The sequence below is a fragment of the Salmo salar genome, chromosome 16 (genome assembly GCF_965601325.2).
Source record: "Salmo salar chromosome 16, fSalSal1, whole genome shotgun sequence".
NCBI classification, from domain to species: domain Eukaryota; kingdom Metazoa; phylum Chordata; class Actinopteri; order Salmoniformes; family Salmonidae; genus Salmo; species Salmo salar.
Genome location: NC_138306.1, coordinates 38169056 through 38196765, shown reverse-complemented (window position 1 = coordinate 38196765; position 27710 = coordinate 38169056). Strand labels below are relative to the sequence as shown.

General features: G+C 41.5%; 2 long non-coding RNA genes across 2 annotated transcripts in view; one reads left to right on the top strand and one right to left on the bottom strand.

Moving 5' to 3' along the window:
- Nucleotides 1-14140: 14140 nt before the first annotated feature.
- Nucleotides 14141-27710, bottom strand: part of LOC106573626 (uncharacterized) — a 38278-nt gene continuing 24708 nt past the window's right edge. The window contains exon 5 of the long non-coding RNA XR_001321391.3: nucleotides 14141-14355. This is a non-coding gene — a long non-coding RNA (uncharacterized LOC106573626). The remainder of the gene's footprint in view (nucleotides 14356-27710) is intronic.
- On the top strand, nucleotides 14263-27064 carry LOC123727818 (uncharacterized). Its single transcript, XR_006759749.2, has 3 exons — nucleotides 14263-14755; nucleotides 23754-23824; nucleotides 24909-27064. It is a non-coding gene; the product is annotated as an uncharacterized LOC123727818 (long non-coding RNA).

Here is a 27710-nt window from a genome sequence, read left to right as displayed (position 1 = left end):
GACCATCACCCCTTGTGAGACAAAACCACGACTCGTCAGTAAAGAGCACTTTTTGCCAGTCCTGTCTGGTCCAGCAATGATGGGTTTGTGCCCATAGGCGACGTTGTTGCCGGTGATGTCTGGTGAGAACCTGCCTTACAACAGGCCTACAAGCCCTCAGTCCTGCCTCTCTCAGCCTATTGCGGACAGTCTGAGCACTGATGGAGGAATTGTGCATTCCTGGTGTAACTCGGGGAGTTGTTGTTGCCATCCTGTACCTGTCCCGCAGGTGTGATGTTTGGATCTACCGATCCTGTGCAGGTGTTGTTACACGTGGTCTGCCACTGCGAGGACGATCAGCTGTCCATCCTGTCTCCCTATCTTAGGCGTCTCACAGTACAGACATTGCCTCATGCCTCCTTGCAGCATGCATAAGCCACGTTCACGGAGATGAGCAGGGACCCTGGGCATCTTTCTTTTGGTGTTTTTCAGAGTCAGTAGAAAGGCCTCTTTAGTGTCCTAAGTTTTCATAACTGTGACCTTAATTACCTACCGTCTGTAAGCTGTTAGTGTCTTAACGACCGTTCCACAGGTGCATGTTAATTAATTGATTATGGTCCATTGAACAAGCATGTGAAACAGCTTTTTAACACTTTCGAATGAAGATCTGTGAAGTTATTTGGATTTTTATGAATTATCTTTGAAAGACAGTGTCCTGAGTTTGCTGAGTTTACTATGGGTTATATATGCCCGCAGTCCTCTTGCCTAACCCCCCCCCCAGGAACAAATGAAACAGAATAATTTATCAATAATTTCCGTGAACACTTTCAATAACCAAAAACACTAAGTCCTATTGGCGTACACATACCTCTGAAGGAGTGGCTACAAAATAATGTCAACAAAACTTTCACTGACCATCAACCAGCACAGGACATAAAAATAAGCTCTCCTCCCTGATGAAGGAACACTGGCTTTTATCAAGCTGTAGAAGGAGTTGGTAATTGAATAGACAGCTGTTTCCCCTGACAGGAGGGAGGGGTCACATCTCCAATCAGCGATGGGGCCGACCAATCAGCTGCTTTAGGATTCCAGAAAGCCATTTCCTGAAATACACACACATACAAACCCACAACAACACAGAAACTGGGGAACGTAACACATGCATATAATTGTTTTATGTCACAGACATGATTATTTTTGTATCAGTGCAAGAATGGATCCCAGCATAGATTTGAATTTCACAATGTTAGCTTACATGCTACTTAGATATGTGATTCTAATTCATTGATGGGTTCAGTTTAATTAGTCTGCATGCCATTGCCTCTCCCAACTTCTGTCTCCACAATAAACTCTGCCACCACTGCGCTTGCAAGATTTTTAGCTTACTGATATCTAGCCTAGTAGTTTCAATGTAAATCTTCCCAATTACAGTTGATTCTTTATTTAATGAGGTGTGTAGGAAAGTTCGTATTTTCTATAAAAAGCAGTTCTTCAATGTCCTTCCGGTTACCTAAAGGAACAGATACATACTCTAAAGGATGAATACAGTATGGTGTCAGCTATTATGCCTACTTGGCAATATTTACAGTAACATCTGGGCTCCCGAGTGGCGCAGCAGTCTAAGGCACTGCATCTCAGTGCACGTCTTTGCTAGGTAAAGCTCCGCCTTATCTCAGCTCACTGGTCACGATAACAACACCCACCCGTAGCACGTGTTCCAACAGCTATATCTCACTGGTCATCCCCAAAGCCAACATCACCTTTGGCCACCTTTCCTTCCAGTTCTCTGCTGCCAATGACTGGAACAAATTGCAAAAAAGTTGGAGATTTATATTTCCCTCATTAACTTTAAACATCAGCTATCTGAGCAGCTAACCCATCGCTGCAGCTGTACACAGCCCATCTGTAAATAGCCATCCAATCTACCTAATTCATCCCCATATTGTTTTTATTTACTTTTTGCACTTTTGCACACCAGTGTTTCTACTTGCACACTCATCATCTATCACTCCTGTGTTAATTTGCAGAAATTGTAACTATTTCGCTACTATGGCCAATTTATTGCCTTACCTCCTCACGCCATTTGCACACACTGTATATAGACTTTTTTCTATTGTGTTATTGACTGTACGTTTGTTTATTCCATGTGTAACTCTGTGTTGTTGTTTGTGTCACACTGCTTTGCTTTATCTTGGCCAGGTCGCAGTTGTAAATGAGAACTTGTTCTCAACTGGCCTACCTGCTTAAATAAAGGTGAAATATATATATATTTTTTAAAGAGGCGTCACTACAGTCCCTGGTTCAAATCCAGACTGAATCACATCCGGCCGTGATTGGGAGTCCCATAGGGCGGAGCACAATTGGCCCAGCGTTGTCCGGGTTTGGCTGGGTAGGCCGTCCATTGTAAATAAGTATTTGTTCTTAACTGACTTGCCTGGTTAAATAATAAAAAATAAAAAAATCTGCTACTTAATTAACTTCCTGTTGGAACCCAAGATGTTGCACAACAGCAGTATAATTTATTTAGAGATACACTTGGGACTATATACACAGAATGTCCCTCTAGCATATTCAAGTATAATGGATATGTATATAAATGTGTATAATCTTGTCCAGTATCTTTACAGGCCCATGAATTATAAGAAATATCCACTCAAAAACTATATTTTGGTCTCAAAATGTTTTGCATGTCAGAAGTAACATTTTCAAGATATTGGATTTTCAAGAAGCACTTGCTACAGTTTTCCTTTCAGGAGGCTTCTGTGAACTCATTTCACTGGGAACTCAGTTCTCAGATGCACCTCACTAGAAAGCTATCGTGTCAGGCTTTGCAATACAAATGCCCTTACTTCTCCTCTTCACCCAGTTACTTCTATGGCGCTATCCCTGTGATCTGTTTCCATATTGTAAAGTCACAATAGGTTATACTGTATGAGTCAAGTGTTTAACACCGTGTTGTGACTTTACTTTCATTAATCTGATGACTGTTATTTATCTAGTCAACTATGTTTAATTGTTACCGATTTAAATGAATCATGTAACAATTAACTCATTAGGAATTGGGGCACCACGATAGCGGTTTTTAAAGAGTTACCATCTCCAGAATTAATCTCTAAACGTCTTTACCTATCACATCCATAAACAGTCAATGTATTAATCATGACCTCATATCATAATTCTGAACAGTCGTAACCGCCTGCATCTGCAAAAACCACGGCCTTATGATTCAGTACTACACACGCTGGTTTCATTATTTATGTACAAGCTAACTAAATGGTAACACAGGATAAACATACACACTTAATACATTAGAACTAGCGGACTGACACAATATGGTGTCTTGTTACAAAAGAGATGGAGGGGGAGGGGGCAGAGAGGGACAGAGACATAATACTTTGGTACATTTAGAAACTACTCTCACAGTAATCATATACTCTGCACCCGAACCACCATCCACTTGGGGTAAGAAATCATGAATGTATTTATGTGTAAATGCCTTGGTTTGCCGTATTTTCTCTGTTGGAACAGGCCTTCTTGGAAAGATTGTTGTGCCTTTCCGCGGCATGCTTGTAAGGCTCTGATTGTCCTAAAGGGGTCCCACCCGTCTCCTACTATTGCTGTCCTCTGCTGGCATCCGGCGACCAGTTGTGTAGTCCTGAACAGAACTACAGAGCTCAATCTACTTCCACTTGCTCTGGAAGATAATTCTTTGAAGATAGGCTAGCCAGCCGTGTCGATGGTTCTCAGTGGGGTGATGAGAGTAGCATATTATGGTGAGAATGGACCCACTTAAATTCGCTTTTCTAGATAATTTACTAAAGACAGCTTATCAGCCGTACCAGTGATTGTCCGGGAGGTTACGTTATCATCTCTACCATGTGTTGAGATTTCAGAGTTCAAACCACTTTGGACGTGAGCTGCAGCTAAAAGCCTCTCTGGTTGGATATGTTATTTCTTAACCCACCATTTTATACAGTTCATTCAGAAAGGGGTGGTTCGTGAGGCTGACTCGCTCTCTGACCCCACTCAAGGGGCGGTGACTACTCACTTGTATAAAGTTATAGAAAGAATTTCCTCTTCTAGTTTCTAAGATCACATCCCTCTCTTAACTTCTTGCGGATCATTTGGACGTACTATAAATATTTAACTTTCACGAAATCACAAGTGCAATACATCAAAATAAATCTTAACTTGTTGTTAATCCAGCCACTGTGTCAGATTTCAAAAAGGCTTTACGGCGAAAGCAAACCATGTGATTATCTGAGGACAGCGCCCAGCACAGAAATGCATAACAAATCATTTTCAACCCGGGAGTTGCGACACGAAAGTCAGAAATAGCGATATAATATATGCCTTACCTTTGAAGATCTTCTGTTGGCACTCCAAAAGGTCCCAGTTACATTACAAATGGTCCTTTTGTTCGATGAAGTCCTTTATATCCATAAAAACTCAGTTTAGCTGGCCTCCTTCAAAATGCATACAAAATGAATCCCAAACGTTACCAATAAACTTATCCAAACAAGTCAATCAACGTTTATAATCAATCCTTTGGTACCCTAATACGCAAATAAATGATAAAAATTTAAGACGGAGAATTGTTATTGTCTTTACCGGAGATAAACTAAAAGAACGCGCTCTCTCGGCCATGCGCTTGGAAACACTACAGCCAAAATGGGAGCCACTTAAAAAAACTACAATTTCTCCCTAATTTTTCCAAAAACCAGCCTGAAACTCTTTCTAAAGACTGTTGACATCTAGTGGAAGCCCTAGGAACTGCAATCGGGGACGACTTCGCCCTATAATAAAAGTGCTAGCCATTGGAATCAGTGGTATGCTGATTTTCTTTTTTTAATGGTTTGTCCTCGGGGTTTCGCCTGCCATTTCAGTTCTGTTATACTCACAGACATAATTTTAACAGTTTTGTTTTCTATCCAAATCTACCAATTATATGCATATCCTAGCTTCTGGGCCTGAGTAGCAGGCAGTTAACTTTGGGCACGCTTTTCATCCGGATGTCAAAATACCGCCCCCTATCCCAAAGAAGTTAACAAAAACACTAATTTTTCATATTTCATACAACGTTGAGGATGGAGACTTCTTACATGTAGTGTATATACTTTTCAAGTTACTATAATTCCTTTATAACTTTTTTTTATGAATTAGTTCTGTTGTGACAGGCAGTCAGTCACCTAGCCATATTTGCTGGCCTGTAGGGATGAGAGTTTTATGAAATGGTAGCAACTCCTCCTTAAGAAGAAGTAATTGGGTTGTGTGTGTCTTTGTCAGTAAAAGCCTTGAACTTAACACTGACTTGTGTGTCACCAACACTAGACACCTGTGCCGGGGTAATTCAACTCTAGGGTCAGATTGTTTCTCATTAATACCAACTTATTCACAGGCCAAAAGTTCTGTGTCGTTCGAGAGGAATCAGTTTGATGAAAGGTGGCTCCCATCATATCCCACTGCCAACGAGCCGGTTAAGTCCTGGTTTAGCCTTTAATGTGCTAATTAGCTGGGATTTAAGTTACCTGTTATACATGCACCAACAAGATGAATGATAGGGCATCTTGAGATGGCCATAAACAATAACTGGTCATGTTGCATAGTTTTCGGAAGGTCTGGAAGTCACCTTTCAGGTCAAAATAGTTATAAATTGCTGAGGTGTACTCACATTTGAGGACACAAGCTCAAGTTCATAGTACAAATATTATGAAAATGTTTTTTTTCCTATTCAATAAAACTGGGGCAATAGGGCTTGCAATGCCTGAAATGCTTTCTAAAAATAATAACAATCAAATTGATTGGGGTCAAACGAGTTTTAATGACTCCAACCTAAGTGTTTCAACCAATCCACAAATTTCTTGTTAACAAACTATAGTTTTGGTAAGTCGGTTCAGACATCTGCTTTGTGCATGACACAGTAATTTTTCCAACAATTGTTTACAGACAGATTATTTCACTTACAATTCACTGTATCACAATACCAGTGGGTCAGAAGTTTATATACACTAAGTTGACTGTGCCTTTAAACAGCTTGGAAAATTCCTGAAAATTATGTCATGGCTTTAGAAGCTTCTGATAGCCTAATTTACATAATTTGAGTCAATTGGAGGTGTACCTGTGGATGTACTTCAAGGTCTACCTTCAAACTCAGTGCCTCTTTGCTTGACATCATGGGGAAATCAAAAGAAATCAGCCAAGATATCAGAATAAAAGTGGACCTCCACAAGTCTGGATTATTCTTGGGAGCAATTTCCTAACACCTGAATGTCCACGTTCATCTGTACAAACAATAGTGCGCAAGTATAAACACCATGGGACCATGCAGCCATCATACCGCTCAGGAAGGAGACGTGTTCTGTCTTCTAGAGATGAACGTACTTTGGTGCAAAAAGTGCAAATCAATCCCAGAACAACAGCAAAGGACCTTGTGAATATTCTGGAGTAAACGGGTACAAAAGTATCTATACGAGTCCTATATCGACATAACCTGAAAGGCCGCTCAGCAAGAAAGAAGCCACTGCTCCATAACTGCCATAAAAAAGCCAGACTACAGTTTGCAACTGCACATGGGGACAAAGATTGTACTTTTTGGAGAAATGTCCTCTGGTCTGATGAATCAAATATAGAACTGTTTGGCCATAATGACCATCGTTATATTTGGAGGAAAAAGGGGGAGGCTTGCAAGCCGAAGAACACCATCCAACCGTGAAGCACGGGGTTGGCAGCATCATGTTGTGGAGGTGCTTTGCTGCAGGAGGGACTGATGCTCTTCACAAAAGATGGCATCATGAGGGAAGAAAAGTATGTGGAGATATTGAAGCAACATCTTAAGACATCAGTCAGGAAGTTAAATCTTGGTCGCAAATGGGTCTTCCAAAAGGACAATGACCCCAAGCATACTTCCAAAGTTGTGGCAAAATGGCTTAAGGACAACAAAGTCAAGGTATTGGAGTGGCCATCACAAAGCTCTGACCTCAATCCTATAGAAAATGTGTGGGCAGAACTGGAAAAGCGTGTGCGAGCAGAGAGGCCTACAAACCTGACAAAGTTACACCAGCTCTGTCAGGAGGAATGGGCCAAAATACACCCAACTTATTGTGGGAATCTTGTGGAAGGCTACCCAAAACATTTGACCCAAGTTAAACAATTTAAAGGCAATGCTACCAAATACTAATTGAGTGTATGTAAACTTCTGACCCACTGGGACTGTGTTGAAATAAATAAAAGCTGAAATAAATCATTGTCTCTACTATTATTCTGACATTTCACATTCTTAAAATAAAGTGGTAATCCTAACTGACCTAAGACAGGGATTTTTTACTAGGATTGAATGTCAGGAATTGCGAAAAAATGAGTTTAAATGTATTTGGCTAAGCTGAATGAAAACTTCCGACTTCAAATGTAGGATCTTAACATCTAATGTATTTTAACTGGACAACTGTGTCGCTCTGTTTTGGCTTTTGCAGATATGCAATGTGATATTGCTGCTTTGTGGCTGTGGACTATTAGCTGTGGCTGGTGCTTAGGAGAGCACTTCTGCTCTGTAAGGACAGCCTGGAGGTGGTTCAAGGTCGAGTTTACCCTGTCTTCCTCCTCAATTGATTTTCAACAACGGACAACTCACCCAAGGAAACAATGCTATAAAATTGAAAATTACTTTTTTTTTCTCCTGAAATATTAGTAGCATTTTCTTGGGGTGTTGATATTTGCTGATATTGACTTGCCAGATAGCCAGTGAACCTTAATGAGGCCTAGGCCCCCTAATGCCACTGCATTCCTCCTCACCTTTGTTTTATGACAGATTTTAGGTTTCAATCTGACCTAAATATAACTGCTGGAGCCAAAACAGGAATTTACTATCTGATCACCTTGTCATCAGTTTTGACCTGAGGAACTGGATGTTTAACCCACTAAACATACATGATATGCTTCAGCGATTTCTGAACCAGTAAGCAGTAATTTGATGTTTACAACCACAACCTCCGAGCAAAGCCTTACTCATTCTCAGCCACAGGTTGTAGGCTAGATTTAGGAGTGAACATCCTTTATGATTTGACACCTGTCTGTCTTAGTGTGTTATGTGCATGGATAGGAAACATCGATATAATTTAAGCTGTTATAGTAAAAGTAGAGTGCGTACCGATGACGGTTGAGATGGGGCCTCTGGATGTAATGACTACCAAGATGTGTTTCACATCATAAAGTGAGTAGCCCAGGAGATGGTGTAACTTTTCAGATGACGAGACAACCTGATCACCTGTGTTATTTTCCAGGGCTTTTTATTGGGTGCTCCTGGTCATGGAGAGCAACGAGAGCAGAGGGACTGTCTGGATGCTAGTATGACTACAACTAGGCCTATAGCTATAACATGGCTCAGAAATTATGCCTTGTCCGGACCCGAAGAAGGCAACTAGGAAAGCTGCCATTACCGTCAATATGCAACGTGCAATCATTGGACAATAAAACTAGACGAGGTACGATCACGAATATCCTACCAACGAGACATCAAAAACTGTAATATCCTATATGTCACGGAATCGCGGCTGAATGACAACATGGATATTCAGCAAGCGGGATACACGCTGCACCAGCAGGATAGAACAGCACACTCTGGTAAGACGAGGGGGGGCGGTCTGTGCATATTTGAAAACAACAGCTGGTGCACAGAATCTAAGGTAGTCTCTAGATTTTGCTTGCCTGAAGTAGACTATATTGTGATAAATTGCAGGCCACACTACTTGCCTAGAGAGTTCTCAGCTATACTTTGTGGCTGTTTATTTACCACCACAGACAGATGCTGGCACTAAGACCGCACTCAGTCAGCTGTATAAGGAAATAAGCAAACAGGAAACCACTCACCCAGAGGCGGCCCTCCTAGTGGCCGGAGACTTTAATGCAGGGAAACTTCAATCAGTTCTACCAAATCTCTATCAACATGTTAAATGTGCAACCAGAGGGAAAAAAATGCTAGATCACCTGTACTCCACACACAGAGACGCGTACAAAGCTCTCCCTCGCCCTCCATTTGGTAAATCCGACCACAACTCTATTCTCCTGATTCCTGCTTACAAGCAAAAATGAAAGCAGGAAGCACCAGTGACTCGGTCTATAAAAAAATGGTCAGATGAAGCAGATGCTAAACTACAGGACTGTTTTGCTATCGCAGACTGGAACATGTTCCGGGATTCTTCCGATGACATTGAGGAATACACCACATCACTCACAGGCTTTATCAATAAGAGCATCGAGGACGTCGTCCCCACAGTGACTGTATGTACATACCCCAACCAGAAGCCATGGATTACAGGCAACATTCGCACTGAGCTAAAGGGTAGAGCTGCCGATTTCAAGGCTTACAAGAAATCCCGCTATGCCCTGCGACGAACCATCAAACAGGCAAAGCATCAATACAGGGCTAAGATTGAATCATACTACACCGGCTCCGACGCTCGTCGGATGTGGCAGGGCTTGCAAACTATTACAGACTACAAAGGGAAGCACAGCCGCGAGCTGCCCAGTGACACGAGCCTACCAGATGAGCTAAATCACTTCTATGCTCGCTTCGAGGCAAGCAACACTGAGGCATGCATGAGAGCATCAGCTGTTCCGGACGACTGTGTAATCACGCTCTCCGTAGCCGACGTGAGTAAGACCTTTAAACAGGTAAACATTCACAAGGCTGCAGAGCCAGATGGATTACCAGGACGTGTGCTCCGGGCATGTGCTGACCAACTGGCAGGTGTCTTCACTGACATTTTCAACATGTCCCTGATTGAGTCTGTAATACCAACATGCTTCAAGCAGACCACCATAGTCCCTGTGCCCAAGAACACAAAGGCAACCTGCCTAAATGACTACAGACCCATAGCACTCATGTCCGTAGCCATGAAGTGCTTTGAAAGGCTGGTAATGGCTCACATCAAAAACATTATCCCAGAAACCCTAGACCCACCCAATTTGCATACCGCCCAAACAGATCCACAGATGATGCAATCTCTATTGCACTCCACACTGCCCTTTCCCACCTGGACAAAAGGAACACCTATGTGAGAATGCTATTCATTGACTACAGCTCAGCGGTCAACACCATAGTACCCTCAAAGCTCATCACTAAGCTAAGGATCCTGGGACTAAACACCTCCCTCTGCAACTGGATCCTGGACTTCCTGACGGGCCGCCCCCAGGTGGTGAGGGTAGGTAGCAACACATCTGCCACGCTGATCCTCAACACTGGAGCTCCCCAGGGGTGTGTGCTCAGTCCCCTCCTGTACTCCCTGTTCACCCACGACTGCATAGCCAGGCACGACTCCAACACCATCATTAAGTTTGCTGACGACACAACAGTGGTAGGCCTGATCACCGACAACGACGAGACAGCCTATAGGGAGGAGGTCAGAGACCTGGCCGGGTGGTGCCAGAATAACAACCTATCCCTCAACGTAACCAAGACTAAGGAGATAATTGTGGACTACAGGAAAAGTAGCACCGAGCATGTCCCCATTCTCATCGACGGGGCTGTAGTGGAGCATGTTGAGAGCTTCAAATTCCTTGGTGTCCACATCAACAACAAATTAGAATGGTCCAAACACACCAAGACAGTCTTGAAGAGGGCACGACAAAGCCTATTCCCCCTCAGGAAACTAAAAAGATTTGGCATGGGTCCTGAGATCCTCAAAATGTTCTACAACTGCAACATCGAGAGCATCCTGACCGGTTGCATCACTGCCTGGTACGGCAATTGCTCGGCCTCCGACCGCAAGTCACTTCAGAGGGTAGTGTGTACGGCTGAGTACATCACTGGGGCAAAGCTGCCTGCCATCCAGGACCTCTACACCAGGCGGTGTCAGAGGAAGACCCTGAAAATTGTCAAAGACCCTAGCCACCCCAGCCATAGACTGTTCTCTCTACTACAGCATGGCAAGCGGTACCGGAGTGCCAAGTCTTGGACAAAAAGGCTTCTCAACAGTTTTTACCCCCAAGCCATAAGACTCCTGAACAGGTAACCAAATGGTTACCCGGACTACTTGCATTGTGTGCCCTCCCCCTGCTACTCTCTGTTTATCTTATATGCATAGTCACTTTAACTATACATTCATGTACATACTACCTCAATTGGCCCGACCAACCAGTGCTCCCACACAATGGCTAACCGGGCTATCTGCATTGTGTCCCACCACCCGCCAACCCCTCTTTTTACGCTACTGCTACTCTCTGTTCATCATATATGCATAGTCACTTTAACCATACCCACATGTACATACTGCATCAATAAGCCTGACTAACCAGTGTCTGTATATAGCCTTCCTACTCTTATTTTCAAATGTCTTTTTACTGTCGTTTTATTTCTTTACTTACCCACACACACACACACACACACACCTTTTTTTCGCACTATTGGTTAGAGCCTGTAAGTAAGCATTTCACTGTAAGACTATTTGGAGCACGTGACAAACTTTGATGTGAAATATTTGGATTCTCACTTTAGCTGGATTACAATATTTTATGAGGCATGAATGTAGCTTTATAGGAACAATTTTGTCCCTTTCGTCCATTAAATTTCAGAATTATACAACTCATACTACCATTCATATTTTATTGCCTGCATATGCTTGATGACTGTATTCAATGCCCTTTTTGGTGTTGGGGGGGTGAAGATTAATTTCACTGCACACATTTCACAGGCCAAACTAAATGGAGAACATCTTTGATGTTTAATAACATGTGAGGTGTCTGTCTACATATAAAGTTATATTTTGTTAAAATGATAGTCAGCCATTTGGTGCATGATCACATATTGGCTGACCACTGTCATTTTTTCCCTTTGAATAAGGGATGTAATTTGGCAAACAATAGTTTAATATCAATCCTGTCCCTCACTATAATTATGCGTTACAACATACACACCCCTCGGGTTCATTGTAGGTTCGTACAGGTTTCCTTGACTTGAGAAAAAGTGTAGCTGGCCTCCTCTGTGTTTTCCTTGATGTGAGGAAGAGCGTGTACCTGACCCATGCTCTCAAGGCTGCTTACGGTGTAATAACATTATCTGATCCAGCAGCTGGCTGCTCTCCTCTCTGGTTCGTCCTCGGCACAGCCAGTTTCATCTCCCTGCCAGTGGGCTGCTGTCCTGGCTTGTGTCATCAACAGGGGTGACAGGGAGAAAAAAAGTATGTGGTTGACTTCTCAACCTCACTGGCGTCTCCATTTTGATGCCACCAGTACAGGAAGTTCAGTACAGGAAGCCTATACATCAAGCACATAAGCTGTACGCTTAAAAAAACACCTGCTCTCACAGGCACATAGCACCCAATCTCTATCCCCACACACACACACACACACACACGTACGTTAGATCCTCAGATCGATTCAGTTATTTCTGATTTATTGTTGTATTTGCAAGTCAATGGCTGGCGAGGTTAAATCCATGCACCTACCTTCCATTAAAGAAACAAATATAAGCTCTTTATTTCATCTGATTAGCGGTTGCATTTCACGTACATGTTTAGAAACGGCTTACAGCAAGATAATATTTCACAACAGCTGATGTGGTTTTTGAATATGTTAAAATGTGATGGACTATATATAGGCCTAGCTATACACAGTGTACAAAACAGACACTGTTGGGAGTGAAAATCCCAGCAGCGCTGCAATTCTTGACACACTCAAACCAGCGCGCCTGGCACCTACTACCATACCCCATTCAAAGGCACTTAAATCTTTTTTCTTGCCCATTCACCCTCTGAATGGCACACATACACAATCCATGTCTCAGCGGTGTCAAGGCTTAAAAAAAAAAATAATCATATTTTAACCTGTCTCCACCCCTTCATCGACACTGATTTGAAGTGGATTTAACAAGTGAAATCAGTATGGGATCATAGTGTTCACCTGGATTCACTTGGTCAGTCTGTCATGGAAAGAGCAAGTGTTCCTACTGTTTTGTACACTCAGTGTATGTGTTGAATGTACAGTAGAGTTTTTTTCCACCCTATTTCTTATTCAAGCCCTGTGTCCTGCCCTTCAGCCTGACCCCCTGAGATCTTTGAAGCCTTAGCGCTCTCCCCTTTCCCACCTTAATTGTTTGCTGTCACCCACCCAGCTTACTGCCAACTCTTTAGCCCATGAACTTCACAATGCCCTTTGCTTCCCCGTTAAAAGTTCACAGCGTTAATCCCAACCTGACATCATTCAAGCCATTCTGTCCAAGGAATCCTTTCTGTCAGTGTTTCCCCGCTATGGGTCCTGCTACAGGTCCAACAGACAGTTGTGATTGGTCTCTGAAGATAGTAAAAACATGGCCGTGGCTTAGCATAGCAGAGAGAGTATTACATAACATTTTGTGTCTCCTTATGTTACGGGGTGAAAACATTTTAGGGCACACAAATCCGAAATAAATGCAATTGTCAAAATAGAATGCTGCTAACCGAAGAGAGTCACCTTACCTTCATACTTAAAACCTAAATCGATGTGGGCATTAACGTGGTTCATCAACAATTATGCATAATACTTGGAGGCACGTTTGGTTCCCAGCTGATTAGTTACACCGTGATACTTTCACAAATCATCTGATCCAGGAAGGAATTTTCCGAATGACTGCCAAGTGACGAAGAGCTGTTGGGCTGTTGCATTGCATGCACTATCACAAGTGCTGTAAAAAAGGTGTTTGCAAGCAGGGACGAACTGGGAGTAAAAAAAATAATTTAAAAAAAGAAGAAAAAAAAAGGCCCTGGACTTTGATCCAGACCGGACCACCAAAACCGGCCTCCGTATACTCCACCACGGCTGCCCTGCTAATGCACGTACACACACACACACACACACACACGATCAGCCCCTAATACAACCACATAGCTGGATCACAACCATTGATCACTATGCAGTACTACTTTAAAAAGGCTGCAGAACACACACAAACGCTGCACATTGTTATAAAACTTCTACAGAACACACTGTATTTGTCATGATTGAACTACCTCGCATCACATGAAGCCTAGAGTGAAAAAGAGACTCAAATATACACAATACTTACTGAGACATAGAACTGTAACTGCTGCTCAGGGTCAGCTGGCTGGCTTTAAGTCATGGGAGTACACCTTCCAAAAAACAATGGTTGAACACCTCTCCAAACATAGAACGTTATAAGGGCACAGGGCGAGACCCAGATGCAGAAACGGGAGGCAGATGGTTCGAGTCTCTGATATTTATTATAATCCAAGGGGCAGGCAAGAGAATGGTCGTGGACAGGCAAAAGATCATAAGCAAGGTCAGAGTCCAGGAGGTACAGAACGGCAGGCAGGCTCGAGGTCAGGGCAGGCAGTATGGTCAGGCAGGTGGGTTCAGAGTCAAGACAGGCAAAGGTCAAAACCAGGAGGACTAGAAAAAGAGAGATAAGAAAACCACATTGGTTGACTTGACAAGACAAAATGGTAACAGAAAACAGGGAACACTGGAAAAAAATACCCAGGGACTAATGGGGAAACGGGTGACACCTGGAGGTGGGTGGAGACAATCACAAAGACAGGTGAAACAGATCAGGGCGTGACCAACGTAACCTATAAGAGAGCAGCACAAGCCATCATGAGTCATGATTCATCTACATCACCTGAAGCCCGAAGTAATAAAGAGATGCTATAATATCCACAATACTCACTGAAACATAGAACTGTCTAACTGCTGCTCAGTGTCAGGTGGCTGTCTCCACGCTGTCAAAGTATTGGATAGCAAAAATGAAAGAAAGAAAAAGAGACATAAGAAATGTAGGAGTAAAATAATGGTAAGTAAGCAAGTTACAGGAAATATGTCGCAACTACCTTGTGGAGGAGCAATTTTCTCAACAGCTTGCTTTTCTCTGCAACTCTATCGATCACCATGTCAGTATCTAGGGCTATTAGGATGTCCTTCTTGGTGGCCATCAGCATGAAGGCCTCTAGGTGTTCTGTGAGAGAGTGCTCCTGAGTCTGCTCTTGATATACTTTAAAGTAGAGAAACTTTGCTCACAAGCTACCTGGGTAACTGAGAGGGTGAGTAAGAACTTGTATCCAAGGCCAAGGATATGATATGCATCAGTCAGCAGGTTGTACCGTGTCTGCATCTGGTAACACAGTGGACATTCTTTGCAGGATGAGCAGCATTTATTCTTCATTTCCACCTCACCTTCATTTCCATCAGGGCCATCCTCCCCTGTCCTGGTCATGTATTTCTCCAATCCTGAACTTTTCGGTCTTTCCCACTGTACAGTGAGGCTCCTCAGCTCACACTGCAAATTGTCAACAGTTCGGCTATCAAATCGTAGAAAACATTTGCTGAGCTCTTGAAGGGCTGTCTCTGGAAGACCATTGGATGTTATTTGGGAGAAGTTTCTAGGGTCCAGAAGGGCTAGATCAGCATATAGAGTACCATGAGACAGTATCCATAGGCGCTTTCTATTTGTGACTGTATCCATAATTTGATTGTGGCCTTTATAGGCACTCTCTGCCTCTGTCAAACCTTCATCTTGAGCCACATCTCCAGACATGATTTCCTTTTTTCTGGCCTGTTTCTGTGGCAGTGGCTTCCACCTCTTCCAGCTCTGTGTCCTCATCCTGTTCTTTTGATCTTCTTATTTGCAAACTGAACAAATGTGTCTATAACTGCCTTAATGGTGTCAGTCTCTTGACATGCCTTTTCAGGGTTTCCTGTGTAGCCACAACCATTCGATGGGCAGACATGATGTCCAACCCACTTGTCTGCAGATATTTGGACAGTGGTGACGTGTTCTCAAATATCTGAAGAAATATTTGAGCTGTCGGTATCGTCTCATACCAGAGAAGAGCCTCAATAAATCCTCTTGCCTTCACCCAAACAGTTGTCTTCATGTTGGCCTGTCCTTGTATGGCTGATGGTGTGAGGAGTACTTCAACATAGAGACCCTGGTCTGGTTTTCCAAAGGATCAAAAGACCTTCTTCAAAACACTATCCTTAGCCCACCAGCGTGTTTCTCCGATTGGAGATAGGTGTCTGTGTCACGTGTCCTGGCTCTTCTTCTCCCAAACATCCATCCTTTGGTAGCATTCACGGAGTAACACAGCAATGTCTTTCAAGCAGATGTCATACTTTCCCAGCAGTAATATCATCTCCAAAAAATGACTGTGATCGATACTGGTGTCTTCTAATGTATACGCAGCCTCAGACGGCATCCCCTTGTAACTGCCAATGACTTTCACTATGTCTACGACATGTTCCAACACCTGCCTTCTCCTGCATACCTGCTCTCTGTGGGCAGACACCTGACTGCCACTGAGCAGACTTTGAATGTCTGCTTTGGAGGACCTTAAAAAGTATGCCTCAGCACTACTTCGGTGCATGTTGCTCTTCTCATTCTCTTCTACCCTTTGGTGAACATGTTTCCAATCCGTCATTCCACTCATAAAAATACTGCTGTCAGACTTCGCAAATGCCATACAAATTGAACACATGGCTTTCTTTGTATGACAGCCATTTCCGATTGGTGCCGTCTTTAAAACAGAAAACCCTCTGTACCACAGTTTTTTATTTATTTTGTATTTATTCCTGCATAGGGTGGAAACAATTTTGTTGTTTTTAGGTCATCTGACTTGGGTCTCTTGAAATAATCAAAAGTTTGTCTGGCATCCTGGCCTTCCCTGACTCCTCTCTTCCACTGAAACTGGACTGGGCCTGTCATCAACATCAATGCTCACATCCACTGAAACTGGACTGGACCTACCATCAACTTGGATATGAATAAAATAATATATAAAGGCCCAATTTTGGAGAACTACAAAAACACAGCAGCAGCCCCACTATTTCATATCAAGTGAATGAATGACAACACAACACGTTTTTTTGTGTCTTTACTCACCGTTCACACCGGACTGTTGGCATGATGTTGAGTTTCAATGCGTTGTCTAGTAAGAGGCGAAGTGGTAGGAACCGTGGTGATGAGGATCATAGCTAGCAAATCACTGTAGCCATATTCTCCCGCACAAAATATGAATTTGAGAGGGAAAGGACTTCATTGGTTTTACAATATGTATACTATTTGCCACCAATGGCTGTATAGACATGAAATAAAATTCGCTAATCAACGTTTGTATATGTCTAATAAAATTTAGCATTTAGAACGACAAGGCAAAAGCAATCAGAATCAAATGAAAATGCTAAAATGTATACAACATCAAGTGATTGCCATTTCCCACAAAATCCCCACAGGATGGTGACATCTAGGCATTCAGAGCTTTGTTAGGTGTCAAATTTGAGTTTTTCCGCTAGCCGGTTTGAACACTGGGGGGGTTCGCCTGCATGTATAATGCAGGCGGACCACCGGCCCAGAGATTGACCAGCCCACCTGGAATTCTCCTGGTGCTCCCAGTGGCCAGTCCGTTACTGTTTGTGAGGAATGTCCAGAATATTTTGGTGTCTCATTCATTATGCCAGTGAAGACGGTTGTGCCTAGATCCACATTGGATCTATTATCCCTAGTGAATTGAGGTTGATCATCTGTTGTATGCTTAATTTACAGCATGGCCTCGTTAGATATAACAGAAAGCACCCAGGTAATATGTTCTTGTGCCTCGGATTGGACACCGATTCTACTGTGCGCATGTGTATAGGATAGACTATTGCACAACACCCAACGCTATTCCTATTACTTATTCTGGATATAATGACAAATGACATAGCATAGGCTTATTCACATTATGATCTGGTAATGAAATAATTTGACATACATTTTGTTTTCCATGTTACACCTGCAATTTTAAACAATACAAGGGGCCTGAATTAGCCTACTTGAACTTAAATGTGGAGCTCAGAAATGCAAGTACTGGAATAGACCTACCTTGAAACTAAATTTGGTGCTTGAAAAGTCCTTGTAATTATTGTAGCCAATTTATACGTTTTCCTGCTCCCTTATTGTCCATGATTTCATAAAAAAAAAACAAGTTTTGTAAGAGATGTGGCCACTTTCGTTTGTTTACCGCTGCTTCAATTGAAGGGTGTTGCGCTACTCTGTTGCGGTGAAACCACATGCGGTTATTATGAGGACGACAACATCTAATGTTGGCTTCAAATTGGTGTGATGCACACAATGTATGGTCACATTTGTGTTTTTGTTTAGTTTCTTTGGTCATATTTGTGTTCATGTATTGGGGAAGAATGCTTTTACTGAAATGTTAATGATACCACTATTCATGGCTTTATGTGTATCTGCGTTGCCCATATAGGCTACACAGTTGTATCAAGTTGGTTGGATGTCGTTTGGGTAGTGGAACATTCACACGGTAAATTGTTGAGCGTGAAAAACCCAGTAGCTTTGCAGTTGACACAAACTGGTGCGCCTGGCATTTACTACCATGTCCCGTTCAAAGGCACTTAAATCTTTTGTCTTGCCCATACACCCTCTGAATGGCACACAAACACAATCCATGTCTCAATTGTCTCAGGGCTTAAAAATAATGTTTTAACCTGTCTCCTCCCTTTCATATACACTGATTTTGAAGTGGATTTAACAAATTACACCAATAAGGGATCATAGGTGCGGCAGGTAGCCTAGTGGTTAGAGTGTTGGACTAGTAACCGAAAGGTTGCTAGATCGAATCCCTGAGCTCACAAGGGAAAAAATCTGTCGTTCTGCCCCTGAACAAGGCCGTTAATCCACTGTTCCTCGGCCATCATTGAAAATAAGAATGTGTTCTTAACTAACTTGCCTAGTTAAATAAAGATGATTTAAAAAAATAAAAATATCTCCCACCTGGAATCATCTGGTCAATTTATATGATGGAAAGAGCAGGTGTTATAAATGTTTTCAGTATTAGGGATGCACAAAATTTTATATACTCAGTATTGATTTATTTGAATCTCTTTTCGTCCCCATTTGGACTAATCTTCCAAGAGTCCTTAAACATTAAAATACAATTTAGAACACGCTCCTAGCTCCATTCGAACAACTGACTCAAGAAATAAGCTCATCAACTGCGTCTGTAGCAGACGTGATACCCTATGTAATGGCATTGAAATGCCGTCTCAAAAAACTGCCGACAAAGACCTGGGGTTAACTTGCAAAAGTACTCTACAAGAGGCTGTGAACAAGCGATTTGGTGGCATTCTCTCTGAGCCTCTTTACTGTGTCGCCACTATGCTCGATGCTAGGTACAAAGACCGCTACTTCGATGCAGACAAGAAACGGGGTTTACATTATATGTTAGACACAGCTGGACAAGATGGAAACGGACACAGTGATAGTGCACACTGAGGAAGGAAGAGAGGCCTCGGACAGACAGAGCTGACACTTCACTGCCTGACATGTATGGATGAAATCCTGGTTGAGACTGAACAAATTAAAACAATGAAACAGCACAGCAATAAGTGAAAGAAATAAGTTTTGATTATATTGGTAATGGGGACATAGGTAAATGCCAACAAAGCTTTTTGGTGTGTGTTTGTACTAGAATGCTTAAAAAAGGCCTCTAAAATGTTTAGTATCGGTATCAGCCCCAAATGTAATATCGGTGCATCCCTATTCAGTATATTGTCCTAGGCCTATGGGTCAACTTGCATATATTCACTTTTATTCTTCTAAGTATACATGTGGAACTGCATGAAAATCCTATTTATTTTGTTTCTAACCATTTTGAAATTTCGATCCCAATGTCACAAATTGGCCCCATTTATTTATAGATAGCCCCATACACACACACACACAACTATTTCCCAATCTGTTTGTTGGATAACGGTAAACACCTTTTGTAACAAAGTTGGCATAATCTGTACACCGCTTGTATAACATTACTACCACCGTGATTGGATTGAGCAAGGACAGGTGTACTGCCGTCTAGTATTTAGATCGGGCACCATATGCAACTTACACATTAGGGACCACATGGACAAGCCATACGTGCATCCCAAGCCCCCACCTGTGGAAATATGCCAAAACATGACATGTCAATTCAATGGAAAATGGATAGGAAAGTTCATAGCTGCTGATATATTATCTACCTGTCCAGAGTTTGTCCAGAGTTACACCACATTTTTACTGGATGATTTTGATCAATTAATATGAATTTTCTTCTAAGCTAAGCAGCAATAGTTTTATATAGATTATAGAAAGAACTGGACATACAAGAAGAATCACTCTTCAAGGACGTTGTCATGAGGCTAGAAATGCCAAAGACAGCTCTTTAGACTGATTTTAGTATATTGATACCTAATTCCAATCCAGAAAAAGCAATCCTAAAGTTCATTCAAAAGTGGTCCATCAGTCTGTTAAACATTGGCCATCATGATAGACATTATTGGTTTGAGTCTTGTTTTAGCTCAATAGCAAGCAACGTCTAAGGACATGTACCCTCTGATGAACAGCTGAAATACGTATGGCGTTAGAAAACACCTTAGTCATTCATCAGTCAGAGCTCATCAGTGATACGGATGGGTAAGCTAAGCCTTCCCGTTTTATCATCCAGCATCATAGCACATCATTAAGCCTTGAGTTTGACCTCGGCCGCTGCTATCAGAGAATACGGCACCTTGTTTCCCTAGACGCGTGTCTATCTGGATGACATATTTATGGAGAGGATTTGCTACAGTATGTGCTATGTACAGTAGTGGTTGTTACAGTATCTCTGACAAACCTCAAGTATGGACATAGAGGTTGTCCTTTAATTAATGTTAGAGGTCACAGGAAAACAGTTCTAAGGCCAGGCCAGTCAACTGAGATAAAAGCAGTTGATTAAACAGTTGATTATGTTTGAGCTTTTCCATGGCAACGGATTTATGCTGACTCTTTAAAATGTATACCGAACAAAAACGTTGATTTCAATATTTAATAAAACTTAGAACTCTATGCACAAGGACTACTTTTTACAATTTTCACAGATTTTTTACAAAAACACAATTACTGGAAGAACTGTGCAGATAGCAAACAGAATAAAAATGAAGGAGATTTTACCATAATTCTGTTACCAAACTTTGCATCTGCACAGTTTTTCCAGTATTTTTTTTAAAATATTTTTTATTTTACTCTGTAAATTGTTCAAGGTAGTCATGGTGCATAGAGTTGTCTGGTTTGTAAAACTTTTTAAATCAATGGTTTTTGTTTGGAATACATTTTAAAGTGAAAAATCTGTCTTTCAGCATGATTCCATTATCGTGGAATTGCCCTTTATGCTCTCTAATGACACATCAACAGTAGGCCTATACACTGAGTATACAAAACATTACCAACACCTGCAATTTCCATGACGTAGACTGACCATGTGAATCCAGGTAAAAGCTATGATCCCTTATTGATGTCACTTGTTTTAAATCCACATAAATCAGTGTAGAAGAAGGGGAGGAGACAGGTTAAAGAAGGATTTTTAAGCATTGAGACATGAATTGTGTATGTGTGCTATTCAGAGGGTGAATGGGTAAGACAAAAGATTTAAGTGCCTTTTGAATGGGGTATGGTAGTAGCTACCAGGCGCACCAGTTTCTCTCAAGAACTGCAACGCTGCTGGGTTTTTCATGCTCAACAGATTCTGTGAGAAGTATTGGAGTCTACATGGGCCAAAATCCCTGAGGTACGCTTTCGACACCTTGTAGATTCCGTGCCCCGACGAATTGAGGCTGTTCTGAGGGCTAAAGTGGTGGGTGCAAGTGAAACTCAATATTAGGTGTTCCTAATGTTTGGTATACTCTGTGTAGGTTGTTAGATATCTCAAGAAGTCAAAGGCTTTACACTCAAACTTAATGCTAAATACTGTCTTCTAAGACCTCTTGCAACACTGAAAAGTATAAAGGTAGTGAAGATGGTGGCATGATAGTACTTTTGAAAGTGTACATTACATTTTGGGTGGGCAATGCCAACCCCCCCCCCCCCCCATGGTCCTATTCTGTTTATGTCCTAGGCCGGGTGAGTGGGACTTCCGTTAAACTGATACCAGATCAGTATTATCCCCAGAATTCCATATTCCTGCAGAAAAAACACAAAGTTAAATGAATCAATTATGTCCAGAAAGTTCCTCCTGGCCTACCCTGCTGTCATCGCTCATAATTTACAGCCTCTCCTCTCCATCCTTTCTCTAATTCACATGGTAGAAATAGCCAGCTCTTACATACTTACTCTGCCTTTCTCTTCACCATGGAGCCATACATTGATTGGGTTTTGAGGAGGAATAGGGCCCATTACAGTGTTGTCATATGATTAGATGAAACACTGTCTTCATATGATCTTTTAATGAGTACTTAATAAAGATGAGCCAGGGCTTGGGGAGGATGGCCCATGTCATAAGGATAGGATCTTCTTACTGTGGGCCTCTAAAGGGAGTTTTTTTGGGGGGGAAGTCGGTGTGTACGAACTGAGGCAATGATTTCTGTGTTAGCCCACCAATTGGGCTTGAGTCTGCCTTTTTTGGCATCAGGTTCCCTCCCCTCTCTCTACCAAGACTTTGCTCTCTTCACAAGGGCCTGAGTCAAAGACCTGTCAATCCCAACCACTATAAACATAAGGGAAACCTAAAGAAGAAGAGGATACATTTTCAAAAGCAAGGACACTTCACCTTTGTATGATCTCTCTCATGAGAGTGTGTGTAACTCAGGCTTTTGTAACTGTATCTTCACTGATATCCCTACTGGCACTGACCACTTGTGGAACAGCATTTTGCACTGAATGTGGTGCCTGAAACATTTCTTAAAGTGTCATGTACCTCGTATAAACATTGCTACTGTGCGGTGCCTTTTCTGTCCCCAGGAAATATTGCTTCTTATTTAGAGTAAAATGTGGATTCCAAAAGACTTTAAATTTAAGGTGAGGTGTCCTTTACCTTAACACAAAAATATGGATCTTTAAAAGGGAATTTTATGCATTTTGAACACTTTCTTTTCAGTGTATGTAGGCGTTTTTGGAGTTATTCATCAACTTCCACAAGAAATATTAGCCGTAAGATACAAAATTTAAAATCTTTCTTCATTGATTTTAGTCCTAGATAAATTCTCTCAATGTTTTTTTCATGATTATTGTCTTTTATTATTATGAAGATTTTCTGTGCGTGCCTAATATCACTTTCCACCCTGTTAGTTTGTTAAAATTCTCCATTTAAGAAATCAACCCCTTCCTACAATGACACCACATTCAGGAAGTGTCATAATTTCTTTGGTGGAAAAACAATGGTGCAAAGTTAAAACTGAGTGTTTTTATATTAATTTAGCAATTTTTTTCAGGTGGATATTCTGTATGTCCCACTCATTTCTGCCCTGTTAGGATAAATTACAGAGAATTATCATTTTAAAATGTAAAAATGTGTTTGATAGAGAAGTTAAAATCCTGTCCAAGCGTTCATTATGTTAGCTCAGTCTTGTTCACTCACAGAGCTATGGCTAATTTAGGCTCCAAATTTCCACCCTGTTAGGTACCACCCACTGGCGTAACGCAGTTTCTCTGGTCCCCTGCAACGTTGGAATTCACTGTCCATGGTGCTGAAATTGTGGCATGTCTATGCGGCTGCATGCCTATCGACTCAATAATAGGCTTTGCGTTGCAAGGGCTTTGCATTAGCTAATGGATTTTTTTTATTGGTAGGCCTATTTGGTTGTCTTTTTCTCATGTTAAGCCTAACATTTCAGGAAGCTATACACGGTGTCGCAATGCTGCCATTTTTAGACAGCTGGCGGGTGGCAATAATGTAATTACTCGTTCAGTAATTAAAGTTACATTCAAACATTGCAGATTGAAAAATAAATGTTAAATGCAACAGAACACTAATCAGCTACCATTTTTTATATACAACTGTCCTGTATAGGCTACCTGAACCTGCATGACATGAGCCATCCTGTAACGGCTGTTGAATGGAGTAGACCAAGGCGCAGAGTGGTGAGTGCTCATCATTTAATATATATATTCTGAGAACACAATAAACAAAGAGAAAACGACAGCCAAACAGTTCTGTCAGGTCTACTAAACAGAAATTAGCCACCCACAAAACCCAAAGGAAAACAGGCTACGTAAGTGTGGCCCCCAATCAGCGACAACGATGTACAGCTGTCCCTGATTGCGAGCCATACCAGGCCAAAACAAAGAAATACCAAACATAGAAAAAAGGACATAGAATGTAACCCCAAAACACACAGAAAAACACGCCCTGACCAAACTACAATAACAAATAACCCCTTTTACTGGTCAGGACGTGACACATCCTCACACACTCTCCCAGATTGGATAGAAAGTTGTGTGTAAAACCTGTCTATTAATGCGAAATAATACAGCCAGTCCACCCTCAAAACTCTAGGTTACTAGGGATCGTTTCGTTATGCTGTGTACTGTCTATAGCTATATACCATATTTAGCCGCTTTTTACAAACGTTTTATAAAAATGACACTTTAAATAGAAAAGTAGTAGTCTTTCCTGCAACATTGTACATTATACTATATGTCCATTGCACTGCACACAATTTAAACTTAGTCTTGAATGATGCATGCCAAGATATACCAGTATGAATGAAATGGCAAACAGCTTTTTTTTGTTCATGCCCTCAAACTGTTGTCTGCTAAAGATGCTAATCTGTTTGTGTCTGCCAATTTATTGGCTGCTGGCAACTAAAGAGAATGAGAGGCTCAATTGAAAATGTTACTGAACTGCTGTATTTGAAGCACAACTCCCTTCTTCCCAGTTTCCCTGATGTTGCTACGGCAATCAAGATGTTTTTACCATCCCTGTAACTGTCGATTCTGCTAAAACTCATAAGCAAGTACTTAAGAAGCATTAAGCTCTTGGTCTGATATGAATTTTGAACACCTGAGTAAGCGCCATTCATTACACTAGCGCCATCGTAGCCTTGACCACTGCATTTGTTCACTGATATCCCCTTATACTTTTGTCATGACTGGGTCAGATCAGAATGGGTTAGATCAGACTGGTGGGGGGGTGTTAGTAACCAGGCTGCTCTCTTTCCCACAGAGAGGAGAGGGGGAGCTGCTGGATGGTCACCGTTCACACCCTGCTGTAAATCTCTAGAGGGGGAAACTTTCTCTTTTCACTCTCGTATTGGCTAAAGCAGTGGTCGCCAACCAGTCGATCGCGATTGATCTCAAGGCATTCCTAGTTGATCACCAAATATTTCTGTAGAAAAGCCAACGAACGATAAAGGCTGGTGCTCCTTTTTTTAAATCGTGTTGAACTGTTGCCATTAGGTGCACTTGATTCAAATGTCCTGCACAACGGGTAAGCAAAGTGTTCCCATGAGTCAAACTCTGCGGTGGACCCGGAAAATCTGTGACTAAATCGAGTGCACCTACTGTGCTGCCCAATCAGATAGCTCAAATCACCGTGGCTACAGAGCTTCCATGACCCTGGCCACTGCCAGGTTTAATAGGCTACAAGCCTATGTAAGATTTAATAACTTTTAAAACCATGACCACAGGGAGACTGTCAATGAATACAACGAAGAGCTGCTGTTTTAATGAGTGAGTTTAAGTTTATATTCAGCACTGTCACTGTTTTTATTCAACACTATTACAAAACGTGCTTCTCCGTACTTCCGCTCAGGCCACAGCTGCAATGAATGAGTAGCCAAGTATCGATAGCCCTGCGTTTTATTGTTATTAGCAGCTCGTCATGTCGATTTTAATATTAAGGAATATTTAACTTTCTCTGGTCATAACATGAATTTGTGCATGAGGCAGATGCGGTGCGACTCGAGTTTCGCCATCAGGTGGAAGACTGTCCCCTCTCTCTGATCAGTCTCACCGGAGGAAAGGAAGGAGAGAGCAGGGAACGTGAGAGGCAGTTGGGAAAATGTTTTTGAACAGTCATCCAATTCTGAATTCCAAGTTGGAAACTCGGGCATCTTTCTAGAGCTCTGACTTTTCGACCTGAAGATCACTGACCTCGTGATTTGACCTCGTGTACCATCAGTCCATTAAAATAAAAAAGCAATTAATTTCCATTCATGCTCCACAGTGCCTCACAAGTGCTAAACCAACTGATCTATTTTGTTATCAAAGCTCGAGATTTGAAATATAATATGGTCTGATTAACAATATTGGCAGGCAATCATATAGCCAATATCCAGGGATAATGTATTAGGCCAACTGCCCAAACCTCATTCCTACAAAACTGGTTTGTATCAGGTTAATGTAAAAAAAAAAAAAAAAATCTGAGCAGTAGGTCTCAGCTTGCTTTTTGACTGCGAAAGTGATCTTGACTCAGAAAAGGTTGGTGACCACTGGGCTAAAGAAATGTATTTTGTCTTCAGAGACTGTTGCACACCCAAAACTCTAATGCCCAAAAAGTGAATAATGGAACAATAATTCTAACAAAGAATTTGGGGAATGGTCAGTGGGTAGATGTAGAAAACTAATGTCATTGTTTTTCATTTTGTGATGTCATTAAAAACTGTATGAACGAAATCCTGTAATTTGGCAAGGATAATCCCTTTGTCAAATTTCCATCCAGTAAGTTGTCTGTGTGATATGAACATTTATTAAAGTATTTTTGTTAAGATAGGAATGAGATTTTAGGAGTCATAAGAGAACTTCTAATCATATCCTTTTCACATTATATAGCCTCACCCTGAGTGAGGTCAGAAGAGCATGTCAGTATGATGGAACTGTCCTTTTCGACCAGAGTGCTTAAAGTGATTGGCTCCGACAGAGAAACAGCGAACAGCATTAACACATAAATACATTAATGATTAATACAGGTATATGATTAATGTGAGGACAGTCCTAGAATGTATCGCTGATAAGTGACTGTCGTTTTTCTCTCTCTCTCCTCCCCACCCCTCTTCATTTGTTGTGTATAAGCTGCCATATTTTGTCAGTCCACTAGGGACCTTTCTTCTCATGTATTGTGTGTATGTTATCCTGTTTTCTTTTTAATTAGCTAGTAAATAAATAAACCAATTGCTGGGGTACTGAATCATGAGTAAGGTTTTTTTTCCTGATGCATGAGGTTACGACGTTCAGAGTTAGGATATGATTAGAGGTAATGCTTAATAAGATATATATATATCTCGTAGAGTTTAATTCGTGAGATGGTGACTCTTTAAACAAACTCTTCTGTGGTGCCCCAAATTCCTAATGAGTTAGTTGTTACATGATTAATTTAATCGGGTAACAACTAAACATAGTTAATGGATTAAATAAATAACAGTTATCAGATTAATGAAAGTAAAGTTACGACACTTTTATTAATTTTATTTGTTATTTTTCACTTTTTCTGTCACATTCCTGAAGCCCAAGAAACAAACACTCAGCTTCCCAGAACATATGGAAATTAAAAAGGTTTATGAATTACTTTTTGGAGGGTTACTGTCAATATGTTTTATTAAATAAAAAGAATAGACATTGATGACAGGCTCATGGGGTGTCCGGTAAACCAGTGGTTCCACCCTGTTAGAATTATGTACCTAACAGTTTGGAAAATGTATCTAAAAAAAGTGCCCGAGCTTGACCAATATGTTTTTCTGACTGTCAAACGTCCTTTTTCTGATAGAATACAAAAACATCCCCAAAAGTTATGAGGTCCAAAAGTAACCGCATTGTAGGAATGACCCAAACTCCTTTGACATTGACATACATGATCATGGGAAAATATGCATAATGTACCCCTCTATGCGTCACACAAATTTGTCTTCAATAGTTCGTTATGCAGACACCTTGCATTATGTGGAGAATCTTTCTTGCCTGCATTTAGCTGATCTAGGGTGTAATCATTAGTCCAACAGTTGCAAACAAGAGAATCTATTGGACAAATTCA